At 48.4% G+C, this 22,550-nt stretch overlaps 1 protein-coding gene across 4 annotated transcripts in view; it reads left to right on the top strand.

The window, feature by feature from the left end:
- WAPL (WAPL cohesin release factor) overlaps positions 1–22,550 on the top strand; it is a 769,297-nt gene that overhangs the window by 304,481 nt on the left and 442,266 nt on the right. The window lies entirely within an intron of this gene.

The following is a 22,550-nucleotide window of genomic DNA, read 5'->3' as shown; positions in this document are numbered from 1 at the left end:
AGAAGTTTGATACCAAAATACCCAGTCTTCAGTGAAGCCATCATGGAGCTGTGGTGTAATGACAAACTCCTAGCCGATATACTTAATATGGCTACACTGTGCTTGCAATGTCTAAGAATGAATTTAGACACTTTAGGGGCATATTGCTCATGCAGCTATACCCTCACCTGTGGTATAGTGCACCCTGTATATACTATATCAATTTAAGATATAGTGTGCAAAGAGCCTAGGGGTTCCCAAAGAGGCTTGACAGAGGCAATAATAGATAATACTTATGCTCTATTTGTGGTAGTGTAGCCGAGAAGCTAGGCTTCTCAGAGGGTAGTGTTAAGCATTTGTTGTACACACAAGCAATAGAGGAAACACTCACTCAGTGACATAACTCCAGACTAATAGGTTTTTTTATATAGAAAAATGTTTTGTTAATTTATTTCTAGAACCACAAGATTCAGTTTGCAGGTAAGTACATAAAATGTAAGGTACTTTGCATAGGTATACATAGAACTTTGAATGAAACCAACAATTTATACAGTTTTCTTTAAAATGGCAAAAAAGCTATTTTAAAAGTGGACACAGTGCAATTTCAACAGTTCTGGGGGAAGAAAAGATTGAACAGTGTAACAGGTAAGTACATGACTTACATTTCCTATCCGTTGTTGGGGGTTCAAGTTAACCCTAAACACCCACCATCAGCAACACGGGGCCGGTCGGTTGCAGAGGTCAAAGGCGAGCCAAGTTAACTTGGGCTCCTATGAAGATAGGGGGTACACGGAATCCAGTCAGCCAGCAGGTGAGTACCGGCGACTCTGGGGGCAGACCAGGGGGGGGTTAGAAGAGTACTGGAGGGGCCACAAGTAGGAACCAAACACACACCCTCAGCGGCACAGGGGCGGCTGGGTGCAGGATGCAAAGAGGATGTCGGGTTTCAGTGCAAGTCTATGGGGAGACCCGGGGGGGTCACTCAGAGGCTGCAGGTGAGGTCTTTGGGAGGGGTGGTGTCTCAGGCACACCACTGGTCAGTTAGGGCAGGGGGCTGCCTACTGGTCGATGCTGCACCAGGGGTCAGGTTCTCCAGGGCATGGGGGCTGCACGGGTGCAGTGTGTCCTTTAGGCGTCTGATTTCTTCATCCGGAGCTTGTGGTCGGAGGGGGGGTGGGTTCTGGATTTTCTCTGCAAGCATCGTCGTGGGGGCTTGAAAGGGTCAAACCATGGTGGGCTCTTGTTCTCAATTGCCTGGGAACCCTTTCTTGCTGGGTGGACCACCTGGACATGGGCCTTGGGCATCGGGTGCACAGGGGTCAGGACTCGCACGTCCGCAGTGAGGAGGGAGTCCTTAGTTGAAAGTTTCTTTGGGACAGAGCCACTGTCCTCTGGAGTTCGTGGTCCTTTTGGGTGCAGGCAGTCCTCTGAAGTTGGCAGAGGTCACTGGGCCCACTGGATGCATCACTGGTCTTGTAGAGGTTCTTTGAAGCACTTCTCCTACCAAAACCCAGTCACTCACCACCACCGCACACAACCCCCCCCCCCCCGACGCAACTGGAGCAAAATATCAACAGATCAACTGATCTCCACTCTCGCCTGGGCCCCACCCCCTGGGACCCCGGACCCCAACATAGCCACCACCAACCTGCATCGCTGGATAGAAGATTGCGCCAACACCCTCGCACCGCTCCAAAAAAAAAAAAACACCTCCCACAGAATCAAGGCCAGCTGGTTCACCCCAGATCTACAGGAATCCAAACGGCTATGTCGCAGAATGGAAAAAACCTGGCACCTTGACCCTACCAACTCCAACCACATTGCTTTCAAGGATGCCCTACGCAAACCGATCCGCACCACCAAAAGGACCCACTTAAAAAAACGCATCAACGCCAACGCTCACAACAGTAAAGAGCTCTTCGGCATCGTCAATGAGCTCTCCACCCCCAGGACCAGCTCCAACGAACCCCTGCCATCACAGGAGTTCTGCAACTCACTGGCCACCCACTTCCGTCGAAAGATAGAAGAAATCCACAATAGCTTCAAACCCCAGACCCACCAGCTGACTACAAACACCCAAGAACCCAACGCTCCAAGCAATACCCACCTCATCCACACCTGGACCCCCGTCAACATAGAGGACACCGCCACCAGCATGGCCTCCATCCACTCCGGATCACCATCGGACCCCTGCCCACACCAAATCTTCAATAAGGCAAACATCATCATCGCCCCCCACCTCTGCAAAACCATCAACAGCTCCTTGAAGTCAGCCACCTTCCCAGAAAGATGGAAGCACGCAGAATTCAACGCCCTGCTAAAGAAACCAAAGGCAGACCCAGACGACCCCAAGAACTACCGGCCGATCTCCCTCCTCCCCTTCCCAGCCAAGGTCATCGAAAAAATTGTAAACTGACAACTATCCCGGTTCCTGGAAGACCGCAAGGTACTCAACACCTCCCAATCAGGATTCCGCCGAAACCACAGCACTGAGACTGCACTCATTGCTGCCACAGACGACATTAGGACCATGCTCGACAAAGGAGAAACAGCAGCACTCATCCTCCTGGACCTCTCCGCAGTGTTCGACACGGTATGTCATCACACTCTCCGCACACGCCTACACAATGCTGGAGTCCGTGACAAGGCACTCAACTGGATCTCGTCATTTCTCTCAGGCAGAGCCCAGAGAGTCCGCCTCCCACCGTTCCTGTCAGAAGCTTCCAGAATCATCTGTGGCGTTCCCCAAGGATCTTCACTCAGCCCCACGCTCTTCAATGTTTACATGGCTCCCCTCGCCAACATCGCACGAACCCACCACATCAACATAGTTTCCTACGCAGACGACACTCAGCTCATCCTCTCCCTCACAAAAGACCCTACAACTGCAAAGAACAACCTCCACAACGGACTTCACGCCATCGCCAGCTGGATGGAAACAAGCCACCTCAAGTTAAACACAGACAAGACCGACATGATCATCTTTTGCACCAACCCCTCAACTTGGAATGACTCCTGGTTGCCCACCTCCCTAGGAACCGTGCCCTCACCCACCACCCACGCACGCAACCTAGGCTTCATTTTGGACTCCACACTCAGCATGACTCAGCAGGTCAATGCCATCTTCTCTTCCTGCTACAACACTCTGCATGCTCCGCAAAATCTTCAAGTGAATTCCCGTCGAAACCAGGAAAACTGTCACCCACGCCCTGGTCAGCAGCCGATTGGACTATGGAAACGCCCTATATGCAGGAATAACAACCACCAAACTCCTAACAAAACTGCAAAGAATCAAGAACGCATCCGCCCGCCTCATTCTGGACATCCCACGCCGTGACCACATTTCCCCCCCACCTCAGAGACCTTCACTGGCTACCAGTGTCAAAGAGGATCACCTTCAAACTCCTCATCCACGCACACAATGCCCTCCACAACACAGGCCCAGCCTACCTCAACGACACTCACCTTCCACACCCCCACCCGCAGTCTTCGCTTCGCCAGCCTCGCCTCCATCCGCCGCACCACCGCCGGAGGAAGATCCTTCTCTCACCTAGCCGCCAAGACCTGGAACTCCCTACCGCTCCACCTTCGCCAGACCGAAGACCTCTTGACATTCAGGAAACGCCTCAAGACATGGCTCTACGACCAGTAGCTCCCCCCCAGCGCCTTGAGACCCAACGGGTGATTAGTGTGCTCTATAAATCCTTGATTGATTGATTGATTGAGACAGGCCGGTAGGGCTGGGGCCAAATCAGTTGTCGTCTTCCTTCTCTGCTGGGGTTTTCAGCATAGCAGTCTTTGTTCTTTGTAGGTCGCCAGGAATCTGGTGAGTTTGGTTCAGGGAGACCCTTACATCCTAGATTTAAGGGCTTGTTAGGGTCAGGATGCAGAAGCCAATGGCTACTGTCCCTGAGGGTGACTACACCTTCCTTGTGTCCACTCCCTTTGGGGAGGGGGGGAGGCACATTCCTGTCCCTATTGGTCCCTGTTCTCCAAACCAAGATGGAGTATTCTGAAGGGAGGGGTTCGCCTCAGCTCCGGACACCTTAGGGTTGGTCCTGGCTGGGGTGGTCACTCCTCCCTGTTTTCCCTAATTTTCCCACCCGACTTGTAGCCAAAAGTGGGTCTTTGTCGGGGGTGGCCAGGTCCACTAGCTGGAGAGCCCTGGGGCACTCTAATCCAAGGCTTGAACCTTTAAGGCTTACTGCCAGGTGTTACTGTTCCTGCAGGGGGAGGTGTGAAGCACCTCCATCCAGGACAGGCTTTGATTCTGACCGCAGAGTGCACACAGGCACTCACCCCATGTGGTCAGAAACTCGTCTGAAAGTGGCATGCTGGCACAGACCAGTTAGTCCTACAACAGTTCGGCTAACATGCAGGGGACATCTCTAAGATGCTCTCTGTGTGCATTTTTCAATAAATTCAACACTGATATCAGTGTGGGTTTATTATTCTGAGAAGTTTGATACCAAACTTCCCAGTATTCAGTGTCACCATTAATGTGCTGTGGCGTTTGTAATGACAAACTCCTTGACCTGCACTTATAATGTCTAAGAATGGACGTAGACACTGTAGGGTCATATTGCTCATGCAGCTATGCCCTCACCTGTGGTATAGTGCACCCTGCCTTAGGGATTTAAGGCATGCTAGAGGGGTGACTTACCTATGCCACAGGCAGTGGTTTATGGAATTGCACCCTGAGAGGGATGCCATGTCGACTGTCTTCTTCTCCCCAACAGCACACACAAGCTGCAAGGCATTGTGCATGGGTGGAGTGCGGGGTCCCCAGGGTGGCATAATACATGCTGCAGCCCTTAGAGACCTTCCCTGGCCACAGGAACCTTTTACAAGGGACTAAACTGTGTGCCAGGGCTGTGCCAATTGTAGGAACAAATGTACAGTTTTAGGGAAATAACACTGGTATTGGGGCCTAGTTAGCAGGGTCCCAGCACACTTGCAAACAAAGTTGTCATCAGCACTTGGCAAAAAGTGGGGGAGGTTAACCATGCCAACAGTGGCATTTTCCTACATGCACCCTCCCCGCATGTCTGTTAACACCACAGTTATATTATACATTTAGCATGATCATCGCTTTCCTTACACATAACTTATACTTCTTTCACACGTTTACAGGAAAAAAAATCCAACAATGGAGTTGATGCCCATTGTAAGGAAATGCCTCCTTGGCATGGTTACCCCCTGACTTTTTGCCTTTGCTGATGCTATGTTTTGATTTGAAAGTGTGCTGAGGCCTGCTAACCAGGCCCCAGCACCAGTGTTCTTTCCCTAACCTGTACTTTTGTTTTCACAATTGGCACACCCTGGCATCCAGGTAAGTCCCTTGTAACTGGTACCCCTGGTACCAAGGGCCCTGATGCCAGGGAAGGTCTCTAAGAGCTGCAGCATATCTTGTGCCACCCTGGGGACCCCTCACTCAGCACAGACACACTGCTTGCCAGCTTGTGTGTGCTGGTGAGGACAAAACGAGTAAGTCGACATGGCACTCCCCTCAGGGTGCCATGCCAACCTCACACTGCCTATGCAGTATAGATAAGTCACCCCTCTAGCAGGCCTTACAGCCCTAAGGCAGGGTGCACTATACCATAGGTGAGGGCACCAGTGCATGAGCACTGTGCCCCTACAGTGTCTAAGCCAAACCTTAGACATTGTAAGTGCAGAGTAGCCATAAGAGTATATGGTCTGGGAGTCTGTCAAACACAAACTCCACAGCACCATAATGGCTGCACTGAAAACTGGGAAGTTTGGTATCAAACTTCTCAGCACAATAAATGCACACTGATGCCAGTGTACATTTTATTGTGAAATACTCCCCAGAGGGCACCTTAGAGGTGCCCCCTGAAACCTTAACCAACTACCTGTGTATGCTGACTGGTTTTAGCAGCCTGCCACACTCGAGACATGTTGCTGGCCACATGGGGAGAGTGCCTTTGTCACTCTGTGGCTAGTAACAAAGCCTGCACTGGGTGGAGATGCTATCACCTCCCCCAGGCAGGAGCTGTAACACCTGGCGGTGAGCCTCAAAGGCTCACCCCCTTTGTTCCAGCACCACAGGGCATTCCAGCTAGTGGAGTTGCCCGCCCCCTCCGGCCACGGACCCACTTTTGGCCGGCAAGGCCGGAGGAGATAATGAGAAAAACAAGGAGGAGTCACTGGCCAGTCAGGACAGCCCCTAAGGCAACCTGAGCTGAAGTGACTCTGACTTTTAGGAATCCTCCATCTTGCAGATGGAGGATCCCCCCAATAGGGATAGGAATGTGACCCCCTCCCCTTGGGAGGAGGCACAAAGAGGGTGTAGCCACCCTCAGGGCTAGTAGCCATTGGCTACTGCCCTCCCTGACCTAAACACCCCCCTAAATCCTGTATTTAGGGGCTCCCCTGAACCTAGGAAATCAGATTCCTGCAACTTAAGAAGAAGAGGACTGCTGAGCTGAAAAACCCTGCAGAGATGACGGAGACACCAACTGCTTTGGCCCCAGCCCTACCGGCCTGTCTCCCCCCTTCGGAAGAAAACTGCTCCAGCGACGCTCTCCCCAGGACCAGCGACCTCTGAATCCTCAGAGGACTGCCCTGCTTCAAAAAAGACCAAGAAACTCCCGAGAACAGCGGCCCTGTTCAACAAAGACTGCAACTTTGTTTCCAGAGGAGTAACTTTAAAGACCCCTGCAATACCCGCCAGAAGCGTGAGACTTGCAACACTGCACCCGGCGACCCCGACTCGACTGGTGGAGTAACAACACCTCAGGGAGGGCCCTCCGGCGACTCCGAGACTGTGAGTAACCAAAGTTGTCCCCCCTGAGCCCCCACAGCGACGCCTGCAGAGGGAATCCCGAGGCTCCCCCTGACCGCGACTGCCTGACTCTAAAATCCAGACGCCTGGAAAAGACCCTGCACCTGCAGCCCCCAGGACCTGAAGGATCGGAACTCCAGTGCAGGAGTGACCCCCAGGAGGCCCTCTCCCTTGCCCAGGTGGTGGCTACCCCGAGGAGCCCCCCCTTGCCTGCCTGCATCGCTGAAGAGACCCCTTGGTCTCTCATTGAAACCTATTGAAAACCCGACGCGTGTTTGCACACTGCACCCGGCTGCCCCGTGCTGCTGAGGGTGTACTTTCTGTGCTGGCTTGTGTCCCCCCCCCCCACAGGCCCCCCCCCGGTGCCCTACAAAACCCCCCTGGTCTGCCCTCCGAAGACGCGGGTACTTACCTGCTGGCAGACTGGAACCGGGGCACCCCCTTCTCCATTGAAGCCTATGTGTTTTGGGCACCACTTTGAACTCTGCACCTGACCGGCCCTGAGCGGCTGGTGTAGTAACTTTGGGGTTGCTCTGAACCCCCAACGGTGGGCTACCTTGGACCCCAATTTGAACCCGTAGGTGGTTTACTTACCTGCAAGAACTAACAATAACTTACCTCCCCTAGGAACTGTTGAAGAAAATTGCACTAAGTGTCCACTTTTGAAATAGCTATATGTGCTTTATGTAAAAAGTATATATGCTATTGTGATTATTCAAAGTTCCTAAAGTACTTACCTGCAATACCTTTCAAATGAGATATTACATGTAGAATTTGAACCTGTGGTTATTAAAATAAACTAAGAAAAGATATTTTTCTATAACAAAACCTATTGGCTGGATTTGTCTCTGAGTGGGTGTTCCTCATTTATTGCCTGTGTGTATGTACAACAAATGCTTAACACTACTCCTTTGATAAGCCTACTGCTCGACCACACTACCACAACATAGAGCATTAGTATTATCTCTTTTTGCCACTATCTTACCTCTAAGGGGAACCCTTGGACTCTGTGCATACTATTCCTTACTTTGAAATAGTGCATACAGAGCCAACTTCCTACACCCATGCACAATATCACTTAGAGAAGGAGTCTCTCGACCTCGTGGCTCGAAAGACTTCTTAAAAGAAAAACAAATTGCACAACTCTGAACCCAGCACTAGATGGCAAAAGTATGCAGAGCATGTGAATCTATAGCGCTGCATGCCACGAACAGGTGCTTACAGGGTAAGTAACATATTCCTTCTGTAGCTCAATGGTTAGCTACTGTAGGCTGGCTGTTAGCAGCTAGTCCTGGGCCATCTACAGACGACTGTCTTTACTATGTGCCTCGGGTTAGCAGCACACCTACATCCCAACTCTTACCTATACAGGGGATTTTCTTTATTGGGTCCATTTTAGTACACGCTTCCTCGGTTAAATGCAACCCAAATTATCACCTGTTTCATTCCTTTTTCATTGGCATGCTTATCCCTTATTCAAGTTTTCCTTTGTGATAGATTTCTTAAAAGGGATTACACATGCATTTCCTCCAATTCTCTGCATTCACTAGGACCCTAAATTTGTCTTAACCTTTCTGATGTGTGCTCTCCTAAAACCCCTTCATAGGTGTACTTTGATACTGATGACTTGTAAAACTATTTTGCATTGCAATCGCAGCGAGTTGCAGGGCCAAGTCGATTCATCCTCCATTTTATAACTTTTTTTTTCCTGACAGAGGTTTCTTTGCTTCTTGTGTTTTCAATGGCATGTGTGGCTGTAGATACACATGCTCTACATACTCCTGCCATTTAGTGTGGGTCCGGAGTGTTGCAAGTTGTTTTTCTTCAAAGAAGTGTTCTGAGTCATGGGATTGAGTGACGACTCCTCTTAGAATTTTGCCCATGGCTATCAATTCCTTTGTTAGATTTTCTCTCCGCCGTTGGGTTTGGATGTGTCTCTCCGCTCTGTCTTTCTACTTGCTCTGGTTCAAAATCTTTCATCTATCTTGCCCTCTTTCGATGGTATTGTTTTTTTGGTGTGCTTTTTCCACTGTAGCGATCGCTTCGACTTGTCAGTTCGTCACCAACCTTGGGGCGTCTACGCCCATCTCTGGCCTGTCTTCCACGCAACACAGACTGACATGCCAACCTGATGGAACAAACTCCATTCTGCTTCTGCCTTCGGTACCATGCAAAATTTCCACACACGACCAACATCTGGTGTGTAACCTCTGCCTCTGCCCCGATCATCAAGAGGCTCCCTGTGACACCTGTAAATCTTTCCGATCGAAGAAGATACTTCACGACCGAACAGCACGTTGATTGGAAAATGGCGCACAAGATTCCGGACTACACCCTGGACATCTTTGGTGAGGACAACGCACATGAGTCATCATCACAGGAGGCTTTTTCCATTCAGGACTCTTTCGACTCCAACTGGTCATCAAAAGCCATGAGATCCCCTCCGCGCAGCCTGTAAGCACAGTAGCTCCTCCTGCCCACTCTGACTCTTAGAAGGCCCCTTCTCGAGGTTGCCAGACTTCCACCAGGCCATGGTCTGAACTGAAAGGGTACTTTGTCTGCCTTGGCTCGGCATAGAAAACATCTGCCAAGACCAAGGCACCGTCCTCTGCTTCAACCTCCTTTTCATTGGACTTAGAGATTGTCTGTCGCAAACTGAGCTTTGGGTCCGAGCCGAACCACTCCTGCTTCCACTTCGGTGCCAACCAAATTGCACCGACCAAAATCTTCGGTGGCGAAACGCACGAAGCCAAGATCATGAGACCAGAGAGACTCAAGTCAATCTTCTGTTATCCCTTCTCCTGTGGAGCCTGTACTGGAGGCTATGAACCCTCGTCAGCGCTGCCTCCAAATTCAGAAGGGTACAGAACATATAATTGCATCATCACCTATATTTTTGCAAAGGAAACTTTCCTTCCGGGAAGCTTTGGCTACTCCACTTCAGAAGAAGAGGACTCATGACAAGGCCACTAGTCCACCTCAATGGCATTCACCACCTCTTTCTCCACGCCCTCTACTTCTCCATCTCCTCCGCCGCCTTCTTCCCCTCCACCTCCCTCTCCTACTCATTCTCCCACCTCTCCTACACTGGGAGATTATATTCCTCAGGGTTCCTCTTTATTTGCTGGGGGGAGGATTTAAGTGGGCCGTAATACAGCCCAGACCCTTGGGATACTTCTGATCCTGACCCTATCCCCTCTAATGATCCTGACCTCTACCCTGCACACCCGTCACCACCAGAAGACAATACTTCATACCAAGAAGTAGTGGCAAGAGCACTGTCCTTTCAATATGTAGAATTACATAGCGACCCAATTGGACAAGTCTTCCTCTTCGATGCCCTTATTTCTACTCATAGTACTATTCGGTTCCTACCAATGCTTCCTGGCATGCTTTGTCATGCTGACAGTTTTTAAGGAACCTGTCTGCTTTATTTTTATTACTCCTAGAAATACAAATCTGCTCTCTGACCATATATTACCTACTGGCGGTCATCAGTAGGTAGTTACAGTTAGGACCATGTTTCCTAAGAAAAAGTGTTTTTTTTTTTTTTACTTGCACTAGTTCTTTGGCATCATTTGATGAATCTCAATGAAATTTTCCCCAAAAAAGTAGCCCAGTGATTCCTGTTGTGCACGGGAAGTTTCGTGGTGATCTGTCAAGTGGAGGTAGAGAAAAAGGGAGCTCAAACATTGTATTTCCCATATGACCTGTAAACACGTCTACAGCCCGAACCACTGGGCAGAATTACACCAAATTTGGCAGACAGCTAGCTGTCAGTACAGAGATTGTGCTTTTTGTTATTTGGTGTAAATCTGTTAAGCAGTTTAGGAGATATTTAAAGATAAACACATTTGTATCTATGGCTGCAAATATTTTGCAAAAATCATGAATTTTCACAAATACCTGTGTGAAAAGAAGTGTTGCATTTGGCTGACTGCAACCTGGCTAGAAAGTTGTGACCGCCTTTTTATTTCACTGGGCACGGTCCGCGATTTTCATGAATTTCCACAAATTACTTGCAAAATATTCATGAATTATGGAAATAGTTTTTTAAGAAAAACCACACTCATTCATATACTAATTCATTCACAAATACATGCACTCAGAGGCTCAGGCGCCCAAACACACACTCCTTCAGACACTGATGCACCCACTCAGACCCACTCATAGACTCAAACACCCACCTTCACACCCACTCAGACACTCACGCACCCCCTCACACATCCACTTACAGACAGGCCCTGTGACCAACCCTCGCCCCACATGGCCAAAGGCTATGTGTAGCGCAAGTTTGGGTGTTTATAAGGGTGTGGCTGAAAGGCCTGGCTACAAGGCCAGGCCTTGTGAGCATCCCCCACTTTACGTAAAGAAAAAAAAAAAAACAGGGGCTTACCACAGGCTGAACAGAGTGGAGGGCCACCTGCAAAACGTTGCTGCACCGGAGATCGAATTTTCCAAGGCCTGGGAGCTGCGGGTGCAGTGTATCTTTAGGCGTTGGATATCTTCGGCCGGAGCATCGCCGTCAGGGGGCTCCATGGGATTCCCTCTTCAAGTGTCATTGTGGAGGGGTGGAAAGGTCAACCCAGGGTGGGCACTTGCTCAGAATCGCCTGGGGAATCCTCTCTAGCTGTTTGGGCCACCTGGGCACGGGCCGTGGGCGTCAGGTGCAGTGGGAAGTACTCATGCATTTGGAGTGAAGTTGGAGTCTTTAGTTGTTGTTTCTTCTGCGCATCTACAGAACATACAACATATTTCTTTGTTCAAAATTCCAGTCTTTAGAGCTTTGATGGAATGCCTTAAAAGGGTCATTCTACCTAGAGTACCCCCTTCACAATCGTGAAACCTCACCATTGTGCACACCAGGCTCCTGGGTCCTCCTCTTCAGCCATTTCATGTCCTCTTTAGCACCTTTCTTGGAAGGTAGCTGTTCGATGGCATCTGTTGCTGCAGATACACATGTTGTGCACAGTCCGCCATCTGGTGTTGGGTTGGAGTGTTACAAGTTGTTTTTCTTCGAAGAAGTCTTTCGAGTCACGAGACCGAGGGACTCCTCCTCTTTGCTTCCATTGCGCATGGGCGTCGGCTCCATCTTAGATTGTTTTTTTTCCGCCCTCGGGTTCGGACGTGTTCCTTTTCGCTCCGGGTTTCGGGACGGAAAGATAGTCAAAACTTCGAAAAATTACGTCGGTATTGTTTCACTCGGGATCGGGATAGTTAGAATCGACACCGAATCGTGAAGAGCTCCGGTAGCCCTTCGGGGTAATTTCGATCCCCCGTCGGGGCCTGGTCGGCCCGACCGCGTGTAACATAGACACCGATGGAACGGACCCCGTTCCGATTCTGTCCTAAATGCCACAATAAATATCCATATACGGACCAACATTTGGTCTGTAACTTGTGCCTGTCACCCGAGCACAAGGAAGAAACTTGTGAGGCCTGTCGTGCCTTCCGGTCCCGAAAAACGCTCCGTGACCGTCGAGCCAGAAGACTACAGATGGCGTCCACGCCGACAGAACACCGAGAGTTCGAGGAACAAGGAGAAGAGGAGGAAGCCTTCTCCATCCATGAAACGGACTCAGATGAATTCGACATCGACGAAACTGTGAGTAAGACGTCGAAAAGCACACCGCACAAGAAAATAGACAAGGCCCAGGGGGCGCCACTGGCCATGGCTCAAACCATAAAGGTGACCGTCTATCGGCACCGAAAAAGGCCGAACCGGTGCCCAGATCGTCCGACTCGGGTCGAGACACAGGCACGCAACATTCTCGGGACCGAGAAAGTGTTGCCGAAAAAGATCGACGCCGAGAAGGCGGAGCCGACGCTGCGCGACGCAGAGACAGCGGCACCGAGGATGATCGACGCCGAGAAGGCTCGACTCCGAAAAAGAAGAGATTCGCCTCGGAGCCGAAAACAAAAAAGGACACAGTTTCAGTGCCAAAACAATCAGCAACCGAAACCACTACCGGCTCATATTCAGAGGAACATTCATTGTCCTCTTAAATGCGTAAACACAGGTTTGAAGAGGAGCTACAGACTACTGATGTAGACCATACACAAAAGAGGATCTTCATCCAGAGTGGAACGGGGAAGATTAGCACTCTTCCACCAATCAAGAGAAAAAGGAGACTAGAGTTCCAAACTGAACAACTAACACCACAAGCAAAGGTGGCAAAGAAAGCAACTCCGCCACCCTCTCCTCCACCTGTAACTCAAATATCACCGGCACCAACTCCGTCACATTCACCGGCTCACACCACCATGAGCCAAGATGACCAAGATGCTTGGGACCTATACGACGCACCAGTGTCAGACAATAGCCCAGAGTCATATCCTACCAAGCCATCACCACCCGAGGACAGCACAGCGTATGCGCAGGTGGTAGCTAGGGCAGCAGAATTCCACAACGTGTCGTTACACACAGAACCTGTCGAGGATGACTTCCCTTTTAACACCCTCTCCTCCACCCATAGCAACTACCAATGCCTGCCTATGCTTCCGGGAATGCTAAGGCACACAAAACAAATCTTCAAAGACCCCGTCAAGAGTAGAGCAATCACTCCAAGGGTAGAGAAGAAATATAAAGCACCTCCCACAGACCCTGCTTTTATCACCTCTCAACTGCCACCAGACTCAGTTGTGGTAGGAACAGCTCGCAAACGAGCCAATTCACACACATCGGGCGATGCACCACCCCCGGATAAGGAAAGCCGAAAATTCGACGCAGCTGGGAAAAGAGTTGCTGTACAAGCTGCCAGCCAGTGGCGCATCGCCAACTCTCAGGCGCTCCTAGCGCGCTATGACAGAGCCCATTGGGATGAGATGCAGCATCTCATCGAGCATCTACCCAAGGAATTTTAGAAGCGGGCAAAACAAGTGGTTGAGGAGGGACAACACATCTCCAATAACCAAATACGCTCCTCTATGGATGCAGCGGACACAGCTGCAAGAACAATAAACACTGCAGTTACCATCAGACGGCACGCATGGTTGCGCACATCTGGCTTTAAGCCAGAAATACAGCAAGCAGTACTCAATATGCCGTTCAACGAACAACAATTGTTCGGACCAGAGGTTGACACGGCGATTGAGAAGCTGAAAAAGGACACTGACACAGCCAAGGCCATGGGCGCGCTCTACTCCCCGCAGAGCAGAGGCACTTTCGGCACCTTCCGTAAAACAACATTCAGAGGGGGGTTTCGGGGTCAGGCCACACAAGCCAGCACCTCACAATCAACACTGTCTACCTACCAGGGACAGTACCAAAGAGGAGGTTTTCGGGGCCAGTACAGAGGAGGACAATTCCCGAGAAACCGGGGGAAATTTCAAAGCCCCAAAACCCCAACAACCAAACAGTGACTTACAGGTCACTCAACCCCTCCCCATAACACCAGTGGGGGGGAGACTAAGTCAGTTTTATCAATCATGGGTGAATATAACAACAGACACTTGGGTCTTAGCAATTATCCAACATGGTTATTGCATAGAATTTCTACAGATCCCTCCAAATATCCCACCCAAAACACAAAAAATGTCAAAACAGCTTTTAGACCTTCTAGAAATAGAAGTCCAAGCACTACTGCAAAAAGAAGCAATAGAACTGGTACCATGTACAGAAATAAACACAGGAGTCTATTCACTGTATTTTCTAATACCCAAAAAGGACAAAACACTGAGGCCAATCTTAGATCTCAGAATACTAAACACCTACATCAAATCAGACCACTTTCACATGGTCACACTACAAGAAGTGTTACCACTGCTAAAGCAACAAGATTACATGACAACCTTAGATCTCAAAGACGCGTATTTCCACATACCGATACATCCTTCGCACAGGAAATACCTAAGGTTTGTATTCAAGGGAATACACTATCAATTCAAAGTCTTACCGTTCGGTATAACAACCGCACCAAGGGCGTTTACCAAATGCCTAGCAGTAGTAGCCGCACACATCCGAAGGCAGCAAATACACGCATTCCCGTATCTAGACGATTGGCTAATCAAGACCAACTCGCTAACAAAGTGTTCACAACACACAGAGTATGTCATACAAACCCTCTACAAACTCGGGTTCTCCCTCAACTACACAAAATCAAACATTGTGCCGTGCAAAATACAGCACTACTTAGGAGCGGTACTCAACACAACAAAAGGATTAGCCACTCCGAGTCCACAAAGGGTTCAAAATTTTCACAAGGTCATACAGGCCATGTATCCAACACTAAAAATACAGGCAAAAGTGGTTTTAAAACTCCTAGGCATGATGTCCTCATGCATAGCCATTGTCCCAAACGCAAGACTGCACATGAGGCCCTTACAACAGTGCCTAGCATCACAATGGTCACATGCACAGGGTCACCTTCTAGATCTGGTGTTGATAGACCGCCAAACATACATCTCGCTTCTATGGTGGAACAGTACAAATTTAAACAAAGGGCGGCCGTTCCAAGACCCAGTGCCACAATACGTAATAACTACAGATGCTTCCATGACAGGGTGGGGAGCACACCTCGATCACCACAGCATCCAAGGACAATGGGACGTACATCAAACAAAACTGCATATAAATCACCTCGAATTACTAGCAGTATTCCTGGCGCTAAAAGCATTTCCAACCCATCATAACCCACAAATACGTTCTTGTCAAAACAGACAACATGACAGCAATGTATTACCTAAACAAGCAAGGGGGAACACACTCGACACAGCTATGTCTCCTAGCACAAAAGATATGGCAATGGGCAATTCACAACCACATTCGCCTAATAGCACAGTTTATTCCAGGGATCCAAAATCAACTAGCAGACAATCTCTCTCGAGATCACCAACAAGTCCACGAATGGGAGATTCACCCCCAAATCCTAAACACTTACTTCAAAATTTGGGGTACACCGTAAATAGACCTTGTTGCCACAAAGGAGAACGCAAAATGCCAAGACTTCGCATCCAGGTACCCACACAGACAGTCTCAAGGCAATGCCCTATGGATGAACTGGTCAGGGATATTTGCATACGCTTTTCCCCCTCTCCCTCTCCTTCCATATCTAGTAAACAAATTGAGTCAAAACAAACTCAAACTCATATTAATAGCACCAACATGGGCAAGACAACCTTGGCACACAACACTACTAGACCTGTCAGTAGTACCACACGTCAAGTTACCCAACAGGCCAGATCTGTTAACACAACACAAACAGCAGATCAGGCATCCAAACCCAGCATCGCTCAATCTAGCAATCTGGCTCCTGAAATCCTAGAATTCGGACATTTAAACCTCACTCAAGAATGTATGGAAGCCATAAAACAAGCTAGAAGGCCATCCACTAGACACTGCTATGCAAGCAAATGGAAAAGGTTTGTTTGCTACTGCCATAATAATCAAGTTCATCCATTACACGCATCCCCAAAAGATGTAGTGGGATACTTACTACACTTACAAAAGTCAAATCTAGCCTTCTCTTCCATAAAAATACACCTTGCAGCAATATCTGCATATCTGCAGATTACTCATTCAACTTCACTGTTTAGGATACCCGTCATTAAAGCATTTATGGAGGGCCTAAGAAGAATACCACCACCAAGAACACCACCAGTTCCTTCGTGGAACCTTAACATCGTCTTGACAAGACTCATGGGGCCACCTTTTGAACCCATGCATTCTTGTGAAATACAATTCTTAACCTGGAAAGTTGCATTTCTCATTGCCATCACATCTCTAAGAAGAGTAAGTGAAATTCAGGCATTTACAATACAAGAACCTTTTATCCAAATACACAAAAATAAGGTTGTACTAAGAACCAATCCTAAATTCCTACCAAAGGTTATTTCACCGTTCCACTTAAATCAAACGGTAGAGTTACCAGTGTTCTTCCCACAGCCAGACTCAGTAGCTGAAAGGGCACTACATACATTAGATGTCAAAAGAGCACTAATGTACTACATCGACAGAACAAAGGAGGTTAGGAAAACAAAGCAACTGTTTATTGCATTTCAAAAACCTCATACAGGAAACCCAATATCAAAACAAGGTATAGCCAGATGGATAGTTAAATGCATCCAAACCTGCTATCTTAAAGCAAAGAGACAACTGCCCATTACACCAAGGGCACACTCAACCAGGAAAAAAGGCGCTACCATGGCATTCCTAGGAAATATTCCAATGCACGAAATATGTAAGGCAGCCACATGGTCCACACCTCACACATTTACTAAACACTACTGTGTAGACGTGCTATCCGCACAACAGGCCACAGTAGGTCAAGCCGTACTGAGAACTTTGTTTCAGACTACTTCAACTCCTACAGGCTGAGCCACCGCTTTTGGGGAGATAACTGCTTACTAGTCTATGCACAACATGTGTATCTGCAGCAACAGATGCCATCGAACTGAAAATGTCACTTACCCAGTGTACATCTGTTCGTGGCATTGGTCGCTGCAGATTCACATGTGCCCACCCGCCTCCCCGGGAGCCTGTAGCCGTCGGAAGTTATCTTCAACAACTGTACATTTGTATATATATATATATTACTTAACCTTAATTTGTACATACTTATTCATTCCATTGCATGGGCACTATTACTAACACACACAACTACTACCTCACCCTCTGCGGGGAAAACAATCTAAGATGGAGCCAACGCCCATGCGCAATGGAAGCAAAGAGGAGGAGTCCCTCGGTCTCGTGACTCGAAAGACTTCTTCGAAGAAAAACAACTTGTAACACTCCGACCCAACACCAGATGGCGGACTGTGCACAACATGTGAATCTGCAGCGACCAATGCCACGAACAGATGTACACTGGGTAAGTGACATTTTCATTCTTAGTCACCATCACATCACTCGGGCATGTCTGTGAACTCCAGGCAATAACCTTGCAAGAACCTTTCTTACAGATTCATAGAGATAAGGTAGTCTTTTGCACTGCCTCTAAGTTCCTCCCTAAAGTGGTTTCACATTTTCATTTGAATCAGTCCACTGAACTACGAGTCTTCCTTCCTCAACCTGACTCCGTTGCACAAAGAACTCACCACACTCTTCATGGTGAAAGAGCACTCATGTTTTACATGGCTAGGACCTAAGAGTTTAGAAAACCTAAGCAGATCTTTGTAGTCTTCTCACCACCTCGCAAAGGCAGTCCAATATCCAAATCTGGCATAGCTAGATGGATAGTTAAATGTATTCAGACTTGCTTTGCTAAAGCTAAAAGACCATTGCATGTTACCCCTAGGGCACATTCCACTAGGAAAAAAGGTGCTACTTTGGCCTTTCTTGGAAATCTTCCTGTGGCTGACATCTATAAGGCAGCTACGAGGTCAACACCACATAATTTTGCCAAACACTATTGTGTGGATGTGCTACCCCACCAACAAGCTAATGTAGGTCTGGCTGTGCTACAAACACTTTTTCAGTCAACTGCAGCTCCTGCAGACTAGCCACCGCTTTGATTGAGCTTTACAGTCTCTGCAGAGCATGTGTACTTACAGCCACACATGCCATCAAACGGATTGTTACTTAACCTGTAATCCTCTTTTCGTGGCATGTAGGGATGCTTGGAAAAGGACCTTTACTCTGATGGGTTGTCCTGTGCACTAAAGTGTGTTATACTGTGCAAAATAAGGAGCCTGTTTAGGGCCCTAACAGAGCAAAGATTGCTACATGTGCTGCGGCTCAGGTTTTGGCCATCTGCCAGATGGCCACATATGCTCTCATCCAAACTTTGACCAAGAATTACTGCAGTGATTCACACGTTAGCAGGGAGGGCAATATTGCCCACTCAGTTCTGCAGAAATTCTGATGTAGAGCCCACTCCTTCTGATCCATCTCCATGGAAGGGGCATTGCTTTGGTTTTCATTCACAAGGTGAGGAATCTGCGGTTCACAGTTTCATCACCAGAATAAGTTGCTTACCTTTGCTTGTGTTTATTTTAGAGCATTGTTTTGTGTTTTAAACAGACCAGGATCTCAACCCCTTTACGAAGATTAAGCACAACCTAATTATATTGCCTGGATATTTTAATGCTAAATTTATCACAAGCATGGAGGATTTAGGAAACAAGAGCCCTGCTAACCGCGAAGGCCCTAGTGAAAGTAGGAGGGTTCAGTTGAGTTATTTCCTAGTGGAGAATGATCTGGTGGGTTTGGTCCCTTATTTTAAGGGAGATGATCGAACCCTACTTTCCTGTAGAGGGAACAAACGGGCCTCCACCATTGACTACATCTGTCTCCAGAGATTTTCTTCCCTGGTTTTCTTGGAATACAGTAATAGAGACCCAGTGGGAGGTAATCACAATGCACTAATGGATGTTGGGCATTTTCAAGGTCAGTCCCCTAGTAGCAACCAGTCGAGATCTCCCAACACACTGAAGATGGCTTGAGATTAATCTGATTCCTTAAGGAACCCTGGGTTACCCGTAGCTTATTATGAAAGGCATTTCTGACGTTTTTGGGTTGCCTAGCAGAGGTAGTGCAGTAATACTGTATGCCAATTTCACCTTTTTAGGTCCACACATTGAGAAACATTTGATGAAGCCTTTTAAGACTGGTCCCAAAACCTTCCTCCATGGTTTGGTGGATTTTGCTCAGTGGCTAACCACCAATTAAGAAGGACTCTTGCAACTAATCAAAGGGATCCTAAGGAAGTTACAGAGGCAAGGTTATGTTATAAGCAAACCATCAGGAGGAGGTAGATCTTTCTAGTAAACAAAGACTGTGAACAGGTTGTGCAAAATGCAATTGGAAAATTGTAGTAAAGTATTTTGGAATACAGTCAACAAGATCTGATTGAGAGAGGCCCCTTCCAAATCCGCTATTAACTTGTTCTATCTGATAGAGACTTCTAGTTGCAGATTCCTTACTGTAGGGAGTTGGTCTGGTGTGTGGTGGGTGCCTATGGTACTTAAACCTTATACCAGGTCCAGGTATCCCCGCTTAGTGAAGTGTAGGCAGTGTCTAGAAGCCAGGCTCTCTAGAGGTAGCTGTGGATGAACAGCCAAGGCTTATCTAGGAGACATGCAAAGCTCATGCAATACCAATGTAGTCACACAGCACTTACATACATGAAAGTAAACACTCAGTTGTACAAAAATAAAGGTACTTTATTTTTAGAACACATTACCACAAATTACTAGAAGGGCAACCCTCTAATAGGAGGTACATAATACACTAAATATATACAATGGTAGTCAGCAGTAGGTATAGAAAATGTTAGAAAACAGTGCGAACAATAATAACCAATAACCACAGTCTCCCCCTCCCCCCCACCCCCACACCCAGGAATGCAGGAGTAAAATACTGGATTAAAATACTGGATTTTCCTCCAAACCACCCAAAAGGAGGAAAAGAAAAAAAAAAAAAGACACCCTAGAAGACTGCAAGAAAATCAGCAGTGGATTACTGAAGAAAGAAGACCTGTGGAGAGAGGGGACAAAGTCCAAGAGTCACAGTGGACACCCGGATGAGTAGGAGGTACTACCCACCCAGCTGTGGATGCAGAAGTTGGTCGAAGATAATGAAGAACAGGTCAGCACTGCAGCCCTGGCGCCGCAGAAGAGTTCCTGATGGATGCAGATGATGTCCCACGTCGGAAGGAAGATTGCAGACAGGTGTTGATACAGGATGTCCACCAACAAGCCTTGGCAAAGTCAAACCCCCGATTAGTGGAAAAGAGGTGCTGCCAGGGACCCGCAAGGTCCAGGAAGACTCAAACCAAGATGGGGAGTCACAGGGGACTCTGTGTCGCAGAGAGTGCACAGGAGCAGAGGCAGCACTTGCAGGAGTCCCAGAGGATGAGGACACAGTAGTTGCAGAAGGAGCCCGCACCACACTACAAAAGTAGATATCATATCACAGGAGAACCATGCAGGAGGCTGTGCTTTGCAGGATGGAGTGCACGTCGCATGAAGATCCCTTGGAGAAGATGCAAATAAGCCTTGGCAACTGCAGGCGACGCAATGCAATGGGAGGCAAACGTACTGCGTGGGGAGGCAAAGGTTTACCTCCACCAAAGTTGGACATCTGGCAGAGAGGACCAAGAGGACTACTCTGGACCACCACCTGTGATGCAGGATCCAAGCAGCTCAGGAGGAGAGGGGTTCCCTGCAGCCGGTCGTTGCTTGGGGAGTGAGTCCTTCACTCCAAGAGAGATTCCTTCTTCTTGTGCAGGCTTAAGAGTTGCAGGCTTAAGAGTTGCAGTCTTCTGAAGATGCAAGGTGAGGAAATTGTTGCACAGCTGGCAGGAGCCCTGGAAACAATGTTGCCGAAGAGTCCTTTCTTCTGGCAAGCAGCTTGTCAGCTCCTGGAGGTTCCAGTCGCAGTTCCGGAGGCCATAAGTTGAAGTGAAGGTTGCAGATGAGCCCTGCTGGAATCTTGCAAACCGAATCTGAGGACCCACCCAAGAGAGAGACCCTAAATAGCCCTGAAAGGGGGATTGGTCCCCTAACCAGGTAAGCACCTATAAGCTGGGGGCTTTGAACTCACCTGCCTGACCTGGCCACTCAGATGCTCCCAGTGTTTCCTGCCAACCTTAGAACCAAGATGGCAGAACCTAGGGCCCATATGGAGGACCTCTTAGCACCTCTCCTGAGGTGGTGATGGACAGTGGAGTGGTCACTCCCATTTCCATTGTCCAGTTTCGTGCTAGTGCAGGGATTGGGGGGGGGGGGTGGAATGGTTTGTGCATGGAGACCACCAAATGTGCCCTCCAAAGCAAAACCAGTGGCTTGGGGAGGGTGCACCTCCAAAGCCAGTCACACCTATTTCCAATGGGAGATGGCGTTACCTACCTCTCCCAAAGGAAATCCTTTGCTCTGCATTCCTGGGCTTGATCAGATCAAGCAGCAGGAGTGCAAAAACCTGCATGAGGGGTGGCAGCAGCGCGGGCTGCCCAGAAAACCCTCTAAGACTGGTGGTAGCAATGCTGGGGGTCCTCTAAGGAGCCCCAGAGTGCATGGAATCAACTTCCAATACTTGCAACAGTATTGGTGCATGATTCCGTGATGTTTGATACCAAATATGCCCAGGTTCGGAGTTACCATTATGTAGCTGGACATAGGTAGTGACCTATTATAGGAAAGTGCCACTGTTGGAATGTTTACCCCCCCCCCCCTCCCCACACACACACCTTTTGCCTAGTGTTTTTGCCAACTGGGATTGAAAGTGAGCTGGGACCCTACTAACCAGCACCAGTGTTCTTTCCCTAAAACTGTACCTTTGTTTACTGAAATGGCACAGCCCTGGCACACAGTTACGCCCCTTGTAAAAAAAAAAAAAAAAAAAGTACCCCTGGTACCAAGGGCCCTGTGACAAGGGAAGGTCCCTAAGGGCTGCAGCATGTTCTGCCACCTAAGGGACCCATCACTCAGTGTATGCACACTGCCTGGAAGCTGTTAATAATTGATAGGTCAAAAAACTGAACCAATGACTCAACTTGTGAGCTGTAAAGCCATGACAAGGATTCAACCACATTCACACCGCCACCTGCAGGCCCAGCTCATTACAACAATCACAATAAGACAATATAGAGACAGTATCCACCCTAGCAGAGAAAGACAGAAAAGACAATTAGTACTGCACAGCCATCTCTTCATCAAGTACACACACATACTGGATAGATTTGGCGCAAGGGTGAGTGATGGATCAATATATAAAGAGATTTCTCCAAAAATGAAGTGCACTGTTATTATTGAAAGGTCAAACTGAACCAATGACTCGCAGCTCATGAGCTGTAAAGCTGCATCAAGGCACCAACCGGTTTACAGT

Source organism: Pleurodeles waltl, chromosome 6, assembly GCF_031143425.1.
Source record: "Pleurodeles waltl isolate 20211129_DDA chromosome 6, aPleWal1.hap1.20221129, whole genome shotgun sequence".
In the NCBI taxonomy this organism is placed as follows: Eukaryota; Metazoa; Chordata; class Amphibia; order Caudata; family Salamandridae; genus Pleurodeles; species Pleurodeles waltl.
The sequence above is the reverse complement of the archived record's forward strand: the minus strand, read 5'-3'. Positions and strand labels throughout refer to the sequence as shown.